Here is a 17,538-nt window from a genome sequence, read left to right as displayed (position 1 = left end):
GCGGGGACGCACTTTCTGAACAGATTGCCTGCGTCCTTCTTTAAAAATAGAGAGTTGATCATCAAGAATAGTGATCTACCACCTGAATGGGTTGCCATCAAGGACAACACCTGAATCATAATGCCAACAATTTGGACATAAAATCTCTATAAATGATGTAATTAACCCGTTTTTAACCTTAAAAAAAAAGGGCCATCACAACCATGCCACCAATTTAGTATGTGAATTTTCCATCTTCATATGGTCTCACCAACCTACTTTTCACATATTTGCATTGCATCAACTAGTAGGCCCTGTTCTCTTTATTTCTCGCGGGGGAAGTGATAGCAAAAACATTGCCTACAACCAAAATACAAAATATGTGTTAGTTAAATACATTAAATATTTCAATTTATAGATGAAACTGTTAATGATAGATGGGCCACATACCTTCCCTTACAATATCAGATACTCAATCATGATCAAGTGAAATGATGGCCTCTTCATCATGCATCTCTTGCCAAGTCGGAATTGGATGAGGTCCCTTTCGATTAAGAGGGACATATTTCGATCCTTTCACATACCCATATTTTTCACAGTGATCAAATCTACATCCATCAACACCAATGCAAAACTCACAACACATTTGATTTTTCTTGTCTAGATGGAAAATATTTCCCCTATGTCTTTTCCTCACACTGAATTTAATTCCTTTGTTCCGTATACAATATTACAATTCCAAGGAATGGATCTATTCACATCAACAAGTTATACATTCTAGAAGAACCTACACATAGGCCTAATATATTCGTGAACTTCATGTCCTAAATGGGATCTCCACTAGTTGATCACCTCTAGTAATGATTTGAGTCAATCTGCATCATGACTCATTTGGTACCTCCTAAGTGCTCACTTCATTTATGAATATTAAGTCGCTTCATGTTATGACTATTAAGCTCTTTTAGATAACCTCAAAAGAAATAAAATCAAATAAAAATTCTTTGTAGTTTACATATTGACATCTTTTAAGATCATTGTAATTTAATGTTGGCTTATTGAGGCCTGACCCAGGCTCAAAGTTGATTTAGCCAAACAAACCCCGGTACTACTGGCCCTTTCGGCAATAGTCCACGAAGTGTAGACTGAGGTCTCACCTGAAGTAGTATGGGAGGGTGCTAGAACTAGGTTTTCGCACCCTGGAGATGTCTGATGGGTTCAAATGGTCTACGGTTCGAACCTGCGCGCACGTTGCTATGCGCACTTTCCTGTACCTCACAGCCTGAGAAGCTACCTTTGTGCAGCCCTACTTGGGGGTCGAACATTGTTATTACCCAAGTCCTTACTAGTATCCCACTGTTAGTTGATTATTTTAGCCTACTTGCATACTTTAAGTTATACTTAACAACATAAATCATTCATACAAGTGTGCACAGTAAATAAACAATATATTTTCAATTTATATCAATCCTGCATTAATAAATAATAGATACAAAAATTTGATATCAAACTTCTCTTTATTAATCTCTTCTTCAGTTACAGACTCGACTCCGCCCTGTGCACTCAGTTTCAGGGGTCCGCACACTTAGCTGCGGACTACTAAGCCTCTGCGCACTCAGCTGCAAAGCCTTCTCCTACTCTACGACCCAAAGACACACTTAGTCACTCAGAATTTTTCTCTTTCTACCTAATTCACTATCTTTTACCCTTATAGTCTCACTCTATTTATGCGACATTACATTACAAAACTAGGGAGGACAACCTTGGGGTGCCTCTTTGCATTAATGTGTGCATCCCATGTATGTGCGCGAGCTTCCCTTTGATGTTTGCTGTGATCGTGAAGGCCTCATCGATCCATGGCTGGATGCGCACTTTGAGAACTGGCTCCTTGTGTCGCGCCACATCCACCTTCTCCTTCAGTGCTTTAGCTTGCTGCATCCTCATAAGCCTCTACGTGAGCACTACTGTCTGCGCAGTTCCTTGGACACTATTGTATTGTTGTTGGAGTTCTCGCACTTCTGTTTCCAAGTACAGAGTCATTAGGACCTCAAGTTCTTTTTCCAACATGCTGGTACAGTCTCACATTGCACCTACGATTTCCTCCAGTCCTGCTGTGATAGCGCTAGTGCATTGTTCTCTGACTTCCGGGGGAGTGGATGGTTGCGCATTTAACCGCAGCTCGACGATATGAAGATTTAGCTCCAGCTGAACCTTGGTCATTTCTTCCCTAGCCTCACGAACTCCTGTTGCTAACCTGTGGATCCACACCTCCACTAGTAAATATGCTAGGATGGCCAGCTCCAGGACGCTTCGGCAAGTGTCATCTACCACCTACACCAACTGTTGATTTTGCGACACCAATTCATCGCGCTGCAAGCTTAGTTGTTCCATGTTTATCTCTTGTTCGCTGAGGACTTAGATCGCGCGGCTCTCCCTAGCGCGCAACTCTGGCATTATCCCATCCTATAGCAAATATAGTGTCTCACGCGGAAGGGTAGCTAGATTAAGGCCAAGGCCTTTCATCATGCTAACTGTTATAGACATTTTTGTGCCCTACAACCCCAAGCATGAAATGTCCATAAACCAAGGGCTCCTAAGTCCCTAAAAGTGTTGTTCTAACCCCTAAAGGAACAAGGTCAACAGATTACAACTTCTCCCAGAAGTTCTCCATGAAAAACTACTCAGAATTGGTCAAAACAGGATCATTGCAGCTGCTCCACTGCCTAGGTGCGTTGCATCTCACCCAAATGCACTGTGAGGGTGTGTTGCATTTCAAAATTCCCTTTTGTGGGGTGCGATGGGCGAGAAATGACAAATGGCAGTGTCATTCTGCGAGGTGGAGAGGCAATGGAAGCTTCCAGAATCTTCTCCTGTGACACTTGCCTCACTGAATTCGACCAAGGATGAGTAAGAGGCCCTCAGTCTCCAAGTGGAAGCAAGAAATATTAGAGAGAAGACACTAATCAAATCACAAGCTGACTCATCCCCCTTACAGATATCTATATATGGATCACTCATCCCAGAGATCCGGAGGCTGGAATTTGCATATTGTAAGGAATTTCTGTTGGTTTCTAGAGACAAACATCAGATTGTTGGGTGATCTAAGCTTTGTTTGAGGTGAAGAGGGGCTTCTTTGCTGGGAGGTTGATGCTGGGTCAGAACAACCGGTTGTAACTCCTCCTGGATCTTTTCTTGTTTTATCAATAAAAGCTATTTGAGTTTTCCTCCATGCTTTTGTATCATTGATGCTTGTTACATTTGTATGGTCAATTTACATATGATCCTAGATTGTTTATGATTATAGATCCATGTCTTTGTATAGTGCTATGCTTCTGTGATCTTACAGGTACTTTGTGAAGCTGGGCGTGCAAGGGAGCAGGTAGCTGGGGACTATCAAAGAAGAGAGGGATCGAATCGAAAGATTAGCGCAAGACAGAGGTTGGTCTTTCTATTCCTCTCTATCTATAATTCATAAAGGAAATACAAAAGTAGTTTTTCTTTGTTTGTTTCTAAGGCAGATGTCACACCTTAGTGGGATAGAGCAGTTCTAAATAGAGACTTTTCCCTGTAACAAAATGGCGACTCCACTGGGGACATAATTAGTTTGTTTGTTTATCATTCTTTGTTGTTTGTTTCATAAACTTATAAGTAGCATTCGAACTGCATTTGCCATAAAAAATGCAAAGTAGATAATTGCTGCTTCAATCCATCCATTGGATCTGTTTATGATTTAAACAACTGATTTACAAACTATCTGATTGCCCTTGTGATAGCTCTTAGATCCTCCTTAGATCTACCCTTGATTGTTTGCATTACTGATTGCTTTTTACTCGGCCAAAAACCAAGAACTGAACTGCAAACTGTGACCCGGAGACCGAACAGAGTCTCGTTTCTGGCCCAGCGGAGGTATTGTTCAGAGATTCTGAATTTCAGCGCACTTCCTGAGTGGGCAACCTGCGCTGCATTTCAGATTCTCTGTGTTACAGGTGCGTTGATCAGACTAGCTCTCTGCAGTTGTGGTTTCTGTGGATCATTCTTTCCAGTTCTATTCCTGAATTTTGCTGCCTGTGAGCAGTATATGTCTGTTTGAAACCCCTTTTTCTTGTTGTTATTCCGCCTCCTTTGTACAAAATAACTGTAGATGTTTTTGTGTGTTTGTTGAGTTGTTTACAGTTCTCCTTTGCAAAAGTAGCATAATCATACTGTCGCCCTTTGATTTGAAACTGTCGCAAGTGTCATTTTCAGTCCTAGGAAATAGTTTGATTGCTGTTGATGGTCGATTATCCTGTTACTATTGCTTTTGGTCTGAATTTGTAATTTTCTAGTGTAAAAAACAAGCATCCATTTCAAAATCGTAAGGTGTCATAATCGTCTCCATTTTTTTGATTTCAAAAAGAAACTTGTTTATATTTGTCGCTTGAAAAGAAATTCAGATTTGTGCATCAGCTTTCTTTTTAGCATCCATATACTAAGAAAGTCAAAAAACAAATACATGCATGTGCATTTGCATATAGACAGTCTGATTGGCTTGATTTAGGAAAAAGTGCATTTAGAGTGTGCTCTTTGCTCTTTGTGAAAAGATTCTGTCTTTCTTTTCCCTAGTAGCTAGGATTTTCATTGCATAAAAGAGATAAAAAGTTTGTTTATCATCTTAGATTGCATTTTAGGAATTACATCTACATCTCGTGGTGAACCCGAAAGGCAAACTTCATAAACAAGATCAACTTAAAATAAATTCAATGAATCTAACAATGCTTTGGAACTTAACGCACAACATTTAGAGGTCTAGGCTAGAGACGTATTCCAGCGTCGTAAAACCTGGTAATTGTTGTTCTCACTGATGGTAGGGTGATTCCTCCACTTTGAGACGATAAGTGCCAGTACGGACTTGTGCTCCCACGTATCGTCGAGTATATTTTGGGAGACCCCAATAGGCTTAAATCCTTTATCCATAGGAAGCCGTGTCTTCCGCCATATCGATCGCAATGCACTGAACACAACATTCGGGAAGATTGACTGCCTTACCGTAAAAAGTATTCTGCAGTTATGCGATTGGTTTGGTACTCCCTCTACCTAGATTTCCACAGTAGTCGCTTTCGTTCCTTTTCAGACTCCTTAACGGAAAAGGTCCATCTGAGCACTTGTCACTTCAGGCTCATTAAAAATCGAAGGCGACTAGAGTCATCTTTTGTTTTTTCTCGACTCTTAAAAACTAAAAAAACAAGTTGTGTCAAAGCGTCTAATTTTTTTTTTAAACGGAATATTCATTACCCCTTTCCTACATTGATCTTGGGTTGAGAAAATGGAATCCACCAACCAAGGAATTCCCCTTGGAGGAAATCCTAGTCCCTTCTCCTCTTGGGGAGATGTTGGTGCACCCCATATGGCCACTTTGTCGCTTCCAGGACTGACAATTGGTTTGCCTGTATGGCTCTTCTCAACCTTTGTCGTTCAAAACACCACAATTCCTGAACAATAGAATAAGCAATTAGACGATTCCAGAGTTACCCACCAACCTTCTACTTCCTCTAATTCTTCCTCTCCTCCTTCCTCTTCGCTTGATGGGGCTGGTAAAGCCAAAAGTCAGGTACCTAAGGAGAAGAGGGAAAAGAAGAAGAAAGAGAAGAAGAAGAAGGAGCCAAAAGCGAATGGGGGCAAACGAGTGTCGTCTAGCGAAAATCCACACATTGCACCAACCAGGCCTAAATCGCCATGTGTCATTTGAAAAGGAAACCACTATCACAGAGATTGTCCTTGCATCCCTCGGATCTTAAGGGACTGGTCTCCTCGTTTGCACAACCCGGTGTCGTCAAACTCTGATGATCATGTTGAAAACACACCGTCAACTAGTGATAGTGAAGCCCCAGGACAAAAAGGAAAATATAGATTTCCTTGTAAACTGTGCGAAGGCGATCATGCCGTCCACTGTTGTCCCTTCTTAGACGAAGCTAAAAGAGTTTTGGACGATCGTCCCGTTTCATCGTTACGACTTCCTCCTGGATATAAAAAACTCTTGCTGAGTCCGTCATTAGTTGAAAATCTGGCTGGCCCGCTCAGGTGGTCGGCCAAAGCACCTATCATTGAAGATAAACCATCTGAATCCATACCAAACGAAAGTCAAAAGGTCGAGGCGGCAGTTGACCCGATCTTGCCTTCAGAGGTTCCATCTTCAGGTGATACAGTTACTGAAGAGAACAAGGATGACACCGTCCAAATTCTTTTCATAAGCATAGACTCCAATGAACATGGGGGCAATTTACCCGTTCCTTTACCACAGGAAGGAAGTTCGTCAGAGTCGTACCCGACCGTCTATTCGGTCCCACCTCCAAGCAACCTAGTTGTCTCCTTCGACTGGAATCAACTAGGCAGACCCCGTTTACCAGCTAGTATACCATTCCGGATTATTGTTCAAATATATAGAATGGTTATGGCTGGTACCATCATAGATGAGGGGGCTTCTGTGAGTATCCTTTCCTCAACTGCTTGGAAAGCGCTTGGTTCACCATCGCTTTTGCCTGAGATGAGAAATCTAACAGGCTTTGATAAAGGAACTAGCCGACCGTTAGGGATCCTTCCCAATGTGCCCATAACATCGAGAGGGAAAACCGTTCACATGAACGTAATGGTAGTTCAAGGACCCCTGGATTACAATCTACTCCTTGGACGAGACTATATTTATTGCATGGGAGCAATTGTCTCCTCACTCTTTAGATTAATGTGTTTTCCGCACGAAGGAAGAGTGGTCAAGCTCGTGGACCAGCTTTCATTTCCCGGATCATACAGAGCAAATAGTCATATACCATCCCTGAATGGTCTTTTCACGCAAGAAATGTCTCAATCTCCAGTTCGTCCTCCCGATGAGCGCGAGTGATTCAGGGGGACATGACTGAAACCCAGGGGGCATGCACCCTGGTCTGCTTCGGCAGGAAAACTTCGTGTATAGGGTAGGTTTCCGCGGGAGAATATGACTAGTCTGTACCCCCGTCCGTGATTGGAAGAGGGGTTTATTCTAGAACAAGATTCTCTTGTCAAAGTTATGTGAGTTGGCGGGCATCGCCACTCACCTTTGTTTATTTCGGTAGACATCGCCAGATAAGTGTTTTGTTTACGCCGTAAATAGAACTATCTTTAGTAACCTGTAAGAGGTAGGCCTCTCTCGGTGAAACAAATGTTTTAACGGACTAAAGAAGGGGTAACCTTGAAACTATGTTTTATACCTGGGGGCATGCACGCCTTTTGGCATGCAAGCAAAGAGCGAGTATTTTTTTTTTTTTAAATTTTAGGACCTCTAACCCTTTAAACTTGTAGGATTGGTCGTTTCCTAACTTGCATAAAGAAAGGATGTGGGGCAAATCTCGAAAAGTTGCCGTTTTATATGAGACATTCTTATCACACGATTGGATTGATCGAGCAGTTTTAGCACATAGTTTATGCTCGTTAAAAAATAAACATAAGACATGAGAAAATGTTTCCACCCGCATTTAAGCTCGTTAAAAAATGAACTATTCCCCGGTAAATAACCATCGTGAATGTAGTACTTCAGCCGTTAAAGCCTTGGTCGTGTTTGCACCGTCACCTCCACTTTTTCATTGGCCGATCATTCACCTCCATTTGATTGTTTACCCATTTTGAGGAACAGCTGCGAAGAGTGATTTCACTAGCCATCCTTGTGACGCTGCCGTGATTGGAAAATTCCAAACCTTACCTGGAATCAGCTGCTACCCGTTTTATCACTCGTTCCTCAAAAGACGAGTCTCCTTTAAGCTCTTTTCAACTGACTCGTAAAATATGAAAAGATTGCCGAGCCATTGGCCTCTCCAGCTCGTTAAAGGGACAGGAAGTGCTATCCCTCTAGATTTTAATCTTTTTGGACCTAAGGGATTATTACACAAAAAGTTCGAGCGCTTGTTTTGTTCGGCTCGTTAAAGTATCGAAAATCCATCCCTTCTATATTGTTTTATACTTTTTCGGACTTAAGGGATTAGATGACGAAAAAGGAATTTTGGAGTTACCTTTACATTCCTTTTCAGACTCTCTAAAATTGAAAAGGACCAAGTTATCTTTGTCCTTAAACTCGTTAAAAAGATTAATAGCGACAAACTTGTCTATAGACGAGAACGAGTTTCACTATCGCTAGGCTCGTTAAAACATAGTGATGGGTTTGCCCGAAGGGAAAATTATAGAACAATCATATTTTATCCTCCTCAAGCTTGACAAAAATAAAGAGGTACTGGTCAGCAATGACTGGGGAAAAATTGGGAAGAAAACTCAAAGAAACTTTGTTGGTAGCAAGTTGCTCTTGAACATGACACTTCCGCTCCGTGTCCGAGTCGGGTTGGGTTGTTTCATTCACCGGTCACATCACCATGGTCACGCCATACCATCCACATTTGGGGTTAATGCTATCGATCCATCACATCAATGTCGCCGATATGTTCAAGAGAAGTCATTCAGAGAATTCACCTGTGTCTCACCCACTACCATACATTATACTCCATTCTTTCATGACCGCCACCCTGAACCTTATATCACCAGATCGTTTTCACCTCTATTAAAATCATTTGCTCCGTTCTGTGTCATTGATGTGGGATTAATTAAGGCCCTCCTGTGACGGATCACTTCTTGTCGACGTCAGCTCATTATCCAAGAAGTTGATCTAGGAACACCCCATTCAGTACTTTGAAGCTTGCATGCCTCAATGGCAAGTTTCTCACTTCCGGCGACAGGTTTACATCAATGGCCTTCGACCGAAAGATTTTGCGTGGTGTTCGACGCCAAGTCCTTTATTCACACCACGTGAATTGTACTGCAGTACCTTGAGGGTCATTATCATTATCGGTGATTCCTCTCATGCTTGTTAACAGTTTACATCATTGACTGGTAATCAAGCGATGTCTTTCGATGTTCGACTTCAGAACATTTCTCACATGGATCGACTTGTACTTCGAGTGAAGATCGAATGAGATTGAAGACCCTGGATCTAGTTTCATCCATCCGAGCTGCGATATATATTCATGGAAATAAAGACATTAAATGTACATCATTGCAGCACAGATAATCATCCTACCAAAAGGATGATGGCTCTACCAGAATCATCAGTCTACAATCAGACGATTGTCTGTCCTATGTACATGAAAATGAATTTATAAAGCTGAGCATGGGAATGCCCACCTAAGCTAGATCATGAAAATATTATGAAGATAATGTATTGTATTGTATCTTATTACAGGTCTCCTCCTAGCATTGAAAGAACTTCGGATCCTCATAATAAATCATTTCACCCGACACCAAAAAGTTAACGGCCTCATACTTTAGGGGGCAACTATTATAGACATTTTTGTGCCCTACAACCCCAAGCATGAAATGTCCATAAACCAAGGGCTCCTAAGTCCCTAAAAGTGTTGTTCTAACCCCTAAAGGAACAAGGTCAACAGATTACAGCTTCTCCCAGAAGTTCTCCATGAAAAACTACTCAGAATTGGTCAAATCAGGATCATTGCAGCTGCTCCACTGGCTAGGTGCGTTGCATCTCACCCAAATGCACTGTGAGGGTGCGTTGCATTTCAAAATTCCCTTTTGTGGGGTGCGATGGGCGAGAAATGACAAATGGCAGTGTCATTCCGCGAGGTGGAGAGGCAATGGAAGCTTCCAGAATCTTCTCCTGTGACACTTGCCTCACTGAATTCGACCAAGGATGAGTAAGAGGCCCTCAGTCTCCAAGTGGAAGCAAGAACTATCAGAGAGAAGACACTAATCAAATCACAAGCTGACTCATCCCCCTTACAAATATCTATATATGGATCCCTCATCCCAGAGATCCGGAGGCTGAAATTTGCATATTGTAAGGAATTGTTGTTGGTTTCTAGAGACAAACATCAGATTGTTGGGTGATCTAAGCTTTGTTTGAGGTGAAGAGGGGCTTCTTTTCTAGGAGGTTGATGCTGGGTCAAAACAATCGGTTGTAAATCCTCCTGGATCTTTTCTTGTTTTATCAATAAAAGCTATTTGAGTTTTCCTCCATGCTTTTGTATCATTGATGCTTGTTACATTTGTATGGTCAATTTACATCTGATCCTAGATTGTTTATGATTATAGATCCATGTCTTTGTATAGTGTTATGCTTCTGTGATCTTACAGGTACTTTGTGAAGCTGGGCGTGCAAGGGAGCAGGTAGCTGGGGACTATCAAAGAAGAGAGGGATCAAATCGAAAGATTAGCGCAAGACAGAGGTTGGTCTTTCTATTCCTCTCTATCTATAATTCATAAAGGAAATACAAAAGTAGTTTTTATCTGTTTGTTTCTAAGGCAGCTGTCACACCTTAGTAGGATAGAGCAGTTCTAAATAGACACTTTTCCCTGTAACACTAACCGAAAATCTATTGGCCTCATTCGATGCCACTAGGGCCCCTTCCAGAAATACTATTGTGTTTTCCATCCGCGCGCACAACATTTGTTCTCCTGCCGAGGATCTTACTGCAAGGTGGGTTGAAAGAGTACCAACCTGAGGGGAGCGCACCTGTAACTCCTGCAACTATGCTCTGAGGGCCCCCAACACAGTCTGGTGCTCCTACATGAAATATTGAAGGGCCTCATTTGTGACATTGCGCACCATATTTTCGATGTCATGAAGATCACCCTCGGTTAGGGTGATCGGGTCAATGGCCAATTTCGACACCTTGACCTTCTTCCTCGATCCTACTCACTCTGCCATGTGTGGGTGCTTTAACTGTGTGGACGCGGTCCCTGGGTCTACGCTTCCTTCTACTGTTTTTGCTTCCTCTACCTCTTGCCCCTGTGAGGGTGTTGTTTGGCCCTCGCCCACCTTCGCAGTTGCTTCCTTTGGTGTCGTGGCTTCTTCTGCACCCTTTTTCTGCTCGGTAACTTTTTGTGCTGCTTCCTGCACTTCCCGCACCTCGACTGCTACTATTTCCTTTCGCCTTTTCTCAGCAAACTATGCGATGTGCAGCTTGGCATCGTCTTTCTTCTTTTGCACTATCACCCTCTCAAGTTCTGCAAGATCTAGGGCATGCCATTCCAGAGGCTATGCCTCTAGGACAATTAAAATGGCGTCATCAGTGGCTACAAAAGGTAGCTTCATCCACTACTTCATTGGATCCTTACGCGCTGTGATAAATATGTTCTGCATATCTACCTTAAATTCTACAAAACTCTGCAGACTGTTGTACATGTGGGTGACAAGTGCGGCTTTCGGTTGATCCACATCCAGATGTTCATCTCCATGAGCACCCAAAAGATCTTGTTCTCCCATATCCTTTTCGCATCCTTCATGGCCCAAAGCGAAGCGTACTTCACGGCCTCTTGTAATTCTCTGTCAATGTTGGGGAATTGACTGTCCTCCAACAATCCCCTACTAAGAGCAATATGGATAGCAACAACCACGCATAGTGGAAGGTTTTACCCTACTCCTGGGCTTCACGATAGTTCTCCAAGAATTCTGTGTAGAGGAATTCAGACCAGTTGAACTGGACCCCCTCCATGCACTGCTCGGCCAGTGCGACTACTGGCGTAGGTACCTCGTCTACACTGCACTTCCGCATAACTTTGCCTACCAGGAGTTGGGTTGCTACACGTACCGCTTTATCCTTGATGTTGTAGATGGCGTAGCCCCTCTTCTTCTTCTCCAACTTGTACTTCATATTCATGTCCTCTGCGAGGGCCAAATCACTGCCCTTTCCTTCTGAAATGGTTGCAGGGTCCTTTCCTTTGTATGGAAGCCAAGAGATGTGATGAATCAGTTATTCCTTGATGGGGATGGGCTCCTCCAGCCATAGATACCAATCATGCACCAGGCATAGTAGTTGCCTGATGACGAAAATGGCTATTGGGGCGCGATGGAAATGCGACACCCATAGTAGGTTTAGTAGCTTGGCCTTTTCCACTCTATGCAGCCACTTCCGCGGTTCTAATGTTGTTGCCACCCCCACATTGTTCTGCTTCATGAGGTTCCCAATCTCAAGGTGAGGGAACTTCTCGTGGTCAGCGAGGTCCCAATCTTCAAATTTCATGGTCGGAATGTAGCCAAGGTGTGTGCCTTCGAACACAATGCCATCTGGGAGGAGCGGGGTCTGGAGCGAACTCTTGGTCAGGTCTAGGTCTTTGGGTACTTTGGCCTTCCCTTTCCACGGGGGGACATAGGCAAGTAGTTTAGTCATAGAGTGCTTAGGCTAAGTATCCACCTCCATGCCTTCATCTTCTTCCTCTACGATAGTAAGGGCATGCAAATCTTCTTCTTTGTCATCTGTTTCTATCATGACAACTGTCCCCTTTTCTTCCATCGATAATTTTCTGCACAACGAGTTCCTCGGGGACACGCATACGGGGGCCATTACTTTTTTATCCTTCTTGGGCATTGGCGTACGCAGTGATTTGAGGATTTCTGCCACAACCCCAATGCCTTTTGGAACATCCTCCACAGTGAGGGCCTACGCAGCCTCGCCGATGGTTATCTCTTCTATTCCCAAACCATTCTTAGTTGATGTCATTGTATCTAGGCTGTAATCTGTCACTCGTGAATTCCTGGGCTCAATCAACGCTTGACTCACAATGCTCAGGGCTCTACTCAATCGCTCAATTCTCATATGACCAAGTGTTGTTTGCTGGGAAGCCCTTTGTGTTTTATAGCCCTTTTTAAATTTGGATTCAGTTGTTCCCCCCAATTTCTATTCATTAATGTTTTCTTGGTGGCAGATTTTCCCAAATCTTGCCCATAAATCGCGTCTTAAATGCATGTCGCCCGCTCCATTTGGCCTCAAGTCGAGCATCCCATCGTGAATAGTTACTTCACTTTTTTGCCAACCCATGTGGCATTGTAGCCCTCTGTGTGCGGTTACGGACCTTGTGACTCTCTACTTCTATGCACATCCCCAATATTGCGCAGCTCCTAAGCAGAATAGTTTATAGTCCCACGCTCCCTTCCAACTGCTTGGAGCGCTAAGACTGTCCTTCCCTTGGCTAGTCAGGTGGTCGCACCACCCGTGTGGGGCTCCATCCTGTACTCCGTCACGATTCTCGGAGAATCCTCACCTTCTATTGTTGTGGTCGGCATAACACACTTCACCATGTTCAACGCGCTACCCTGGTCACTACGCTTGGCGCTATGCGATCCAAGACAAGGCATTAGACTAACCAATTCGCGACGATATTTCTTAAACTTGTCAGTATGATCATGCGCGCCTTGCCTTATCATCCTAGTTTTTCAGCGAAGCGCTTTTCGCTTTTAATCGTACCCTGTCTTTTTCCAGTTCGCGAAGTCTATGGTTTCCCTGTTGGATTTCTTCCTCAAGTCTCATGTGCTCTGTTTTATCCGGTTGTGTGATTCCTTCTTTTCGGGCTTTGCAAACCGTCGTGTCTACGGGTGCTGCTACATGCGGACTAGGCTTTGCATGCTCCATATGGATTACAGTGTCTGCTTCATACTTCAACTTCAGAAGTTCTCGTGTGATCAGGGTTTTGCACATGGTCCTATAAGCCCATAGAACTGCTAGTACGCGCAGGTCCCAGTTAGTGCATTTCACACGGTGGACTCCATTTAGTACTTCACAGACTTTGTCAAAAGCTTTCACGCGGATAATCTTCGGCACTCTTGGTCTTAACATACTTCTTCGTTCACACCATCATCTTGCCCGCTCCTGCTTGTTGGTCCTATTTCCTATCACAAGGACAATATGTGTTCATGTAGGTTGCGTACCATATGCCTGTACCCATTTGGAGAGGTGGGCGCGCAGGCTGTTTCATCCATCATACCCAACTTTCATCTGCATCTGAGGCTTCCCAAAGTGTAGGCGCATCATCCTTCTGCATTCCCACCAGTCTTCAAAATTTTGCTGGTGCGTACCCCACCATATTGCGGGTGTAGCGCATAGAGCCCATTTCAGAGCGTTGAAACGCTGCTGTTCCGGTACTTCGCTTTCAAATTTGTTCAGGAAATCATCCACCTAATTTAACCCATCATACATAGGTAGATATCTTACCTCTTTTGTCATGCAGTGCAGTGACCTTATCATCATGTTGCAGTTGAGCGTGGTTACCTCGTGTAACCCGTTTTGCCATCATTCTATTTCCTCGTCCGAATCTAAGGTGCAGGAACTTTCGCACTCCCATGAAATATTGCCATCTGCTGTTGGATTCACCCAATCCTTCTCTCATGTGGTTATCTTGTAGATATTGTCTAGATTGTCGTTGTTTTCACAGTCACGCACCAGCTCTGTGTAGCGCAATCGTTATGCAGGGTCTAAAGGTACCACTAGACGCAGTGACATTTTCTCAAAAATCATCTTGCGCTTCTTTAGATTTATCACTCCATTCATTCCAGTGGCCCAATCTATTCCCAGTAGTGCGGGATAGGGATTGTTTTCATCAACAATCTCTATCACTTCTACATCTGCAAGCACACTCGCACCTTCGATATCTACCATTATTCCCTGCAATCTTCCCATTGGTAGGATCTTTTGCTGGTTCACCATTCGCAATTGAATAGGAGACCATTACAACGCGAGCCTGCCCATGCTCTCCCACATCTGCTTTGTTAGGATGTTAGCATTGGATCCTAGCTCCAAAATCACTTGATCCAGCAATCAATTGCATCTCCCTTCCTGTTCACTTTGTGTGCTTTCTGAGCTTCCAGACTACGCGAGGTTCTCCTGGGCCAGCACATCTAGTGATGAGTTCTTGTAGTGCCTTCACTGCTTTGTTGTTGCGCAACAACTTCATGCATGTCTCCAGAAAGGTAGTAAGCGTTGATGGGCCCATCTCCAGTCCTAGTTTGTCTTTACCACCTGAAGTGGAGGCCTCCATGAAGCTCTTCTTAGCTTCCATAAATGTCTCCTTCGCATGCTCCAAATCGAATTCTGGTTCCTTTATTGGAGCCTTGCGAACCCAGGCACTCTCTTTGAGCTGCTTACCTTTGTCATTTCTTGTCATGATACCACTTTGGAGCACAATGTTTACATTCAGGTCCTCCTCGTGTGGCTCAGACCTCATCATTTGTAGGTTCTAAGTTGGGGGAGGTTGGAGTGTTCCTTTATTGTGCAACCTTGCTATTAGTGTGGGGCAGTCCTTTGTCTCATGATCAAACTGGGTACAATATAAACATGATGCTCTTGTCATATTTGTACAATCCCGGGCATAATGCCTTGGCCCTCCACAATTGTAACGGGAACCACTATCCACAGTGCCTTCTTGGTCCCATTCCACCTCGACCTCGTCCGCGCCCCTAAAATCTAGTGTGTGCCATCCCTGCATTTTGATCGAGGGCTCGCGTTTCGTTCTGAACTCTATAGGTAGGAGTCTGATCCATCATCAGTTCATAACTTCTATAGGTACTCTCATCATGGCCTACTGACCTGCAGAAATTACAAAACAACTTCTAGGACGTTTGTGTATACTTCTTTAATAGATGGCAGTTATCTGTAGCATGCTTTCCTCCTATCTGACAAATCGCGCACCATAATGCAGTTGCTGCGCTCGGTCCTGCTTGTGCCTCTAGTTTCAATGGCATTGGCCTTCCTCCTGCCAGGTATTTCGCAAAGACTGGACAATGGTCCTTGTCATGTCCTTGGCCTTTGTACATTGTGCACCATACCTCCTCGCGCACTTCTAGGCGAGTTGTCCTATCTTGTTTCAAGCTTTGCATCTCAAGGCACAAGTTTTTCAATTATGCATGGATCTGTTGGACTCCCAAGCTAGGATCTTGTATCGGGGTCTTGTGCAGTATTGCCCATCCGTCAAGGTCAGGTTGGCTTCATGAATCATACAATTCAGTCTATGATGCAACTCCCAGGGGGTCTCACCTCGAAGCATCATGATTTCCTTAAATCCAATAATCGACTGTGTCTCTGATTTTGGCTTGCTAAATTCCCTATTTAGTGCATCTTGGATATCCGCGACCCCTACATTTGGATTGTCATTGGAATTATCAATGTACCACGTCAGTGCACGAACCTGCAACACGCTCACTAGTGTTGCTTTCTTTATATTGTCATTTGTGACTCCTTGTGCTTCCCATAGAGCCTTTACCACGAACCAAAATTGGTTCGGATCTTCATTCCCTACTCCTTTGAACACCAGTAATTTTATTGTGCTTGTCATATTGAACTGTGGTGGTGGTGGAGGTGGTGCAGGCGAAGATGGGGATGAAACTGGTGGTGGTGTAGGTGGGGGTGGTATGTGCGGAATTCGTTGTCTTATCAGACTGATCACTCTCCTTGATGAAACTTTCGCGAGCTCCTCCTCGCTCTCTCGTGGAGGTGAAATCAAGGGACTAGTCTCTAATTATTCACTACCTTCATTTCTGTAGATCCTCCCACTTCACGTAGCCCCAAATATATATATATATATATATATATATATATATATATATATATATATATATATATATATAATATAATAAAATTAAAACTAAATAAATAAATAGTAATAATAAATAATAAATAAAATAAATACTTATCTAAATAAATAAATTAAATAATTATTAATTAATTTATCATTTATAAGCCGACTACAAATGAAGGCATCATAAATATTTTTCAAATAACTATTAATAAGCTCCGTAAATTCACGCTCTCTCTTCTCAAATACAAATCTCATTGCCCTGATGATGGACTCACTAAGCTAGTCCAAAATGTTGGTTTCAAAATTGTTCACAGGTTTTTCCACAAAATTAAAAAATCAATTTATTTGCATAACTCGCTTTTCACACAGTAGCATCTTAATCCAAGTGTTCAAAGATTTAACGTACTTACCTTGCGGTCCTTTGAGGAAGCGTTGTTCCGCCTCGTTGTTGCTGATTGAAGTATATACCACGAAATCGGTGGTAAACCCTCCTATAACTCAATCGAGCCAATGGTCTACAACGTGTGCGATCTTATCTTTCGGTGATTCTAGTTTGCGCACCAACTTTGGTGTCCACACAATAGGTTTGTCGAGCCTACACCTTCCCTGACTATCTGCTAGCTTTGCAATCCACTCGTACAACTCAGAGGGGAAGGATGCAAAGAAAATTTTGTGGATTTCCGTATATAAGTAGCATTCTAACCACTCTTCATTTGATACTTGTAGATTCTTGTTTTCCTACGCCACAAACTCGTGAATCTTTCTGTCCAACCACTCTTCAATTTCTTTCTTTGTTGGATTCCAGTGACATGACATCAGACATCTCTTATGCAGATCCCGGTCCCGGCAGCAGAACCATTTGTTGGCTTATTGGGGCTTGACCCAGGTTCAAAGTTATTTTAGCCAAACAAACCCCGGTACTATTGACCCTTTCAGCAACAGTTGCAAAGCGTGGACTGAGGTCTCACCCGGAGTAGTATGAGAGGGTACTAGAACCAGGTTTCCGCACCTTGGAGATGTTTGATGGGTTCAAGTGGTTCGTGGTTCGACCCTGCGAGCACATTGCTATGTGCAATTTCCTATACCTCGCAGCCTGAGAAGATACCTTCACGCAGCCCTACTCAGGGGCTGAACACTATTATTACCCAAGTCCTTACTAGTATCCCACTGTTAGTTGATTACTTTAGCTACTTGTGTACTTTAAGTTATACT

Source organism: Pinus tabuliformis, chromosome 1_1 (genome assembly GCF_031772625.1).
Source record: "Pinus tabuliformis cultivar Carrire ecotype Pingquan chromosome 1_1, CPIR1, whole genome shotgun sequence".
Classification (NCBI taxonomy): domain Eukaryota; kingdom Viridiplantae; phylum Streptophyta; class Pinopsida; order Pinales; family Pinaceae; genus Pinus; species Pinus tabuliformis.
Note: the sequence above shows the minus strand (reverse complement) of the source record.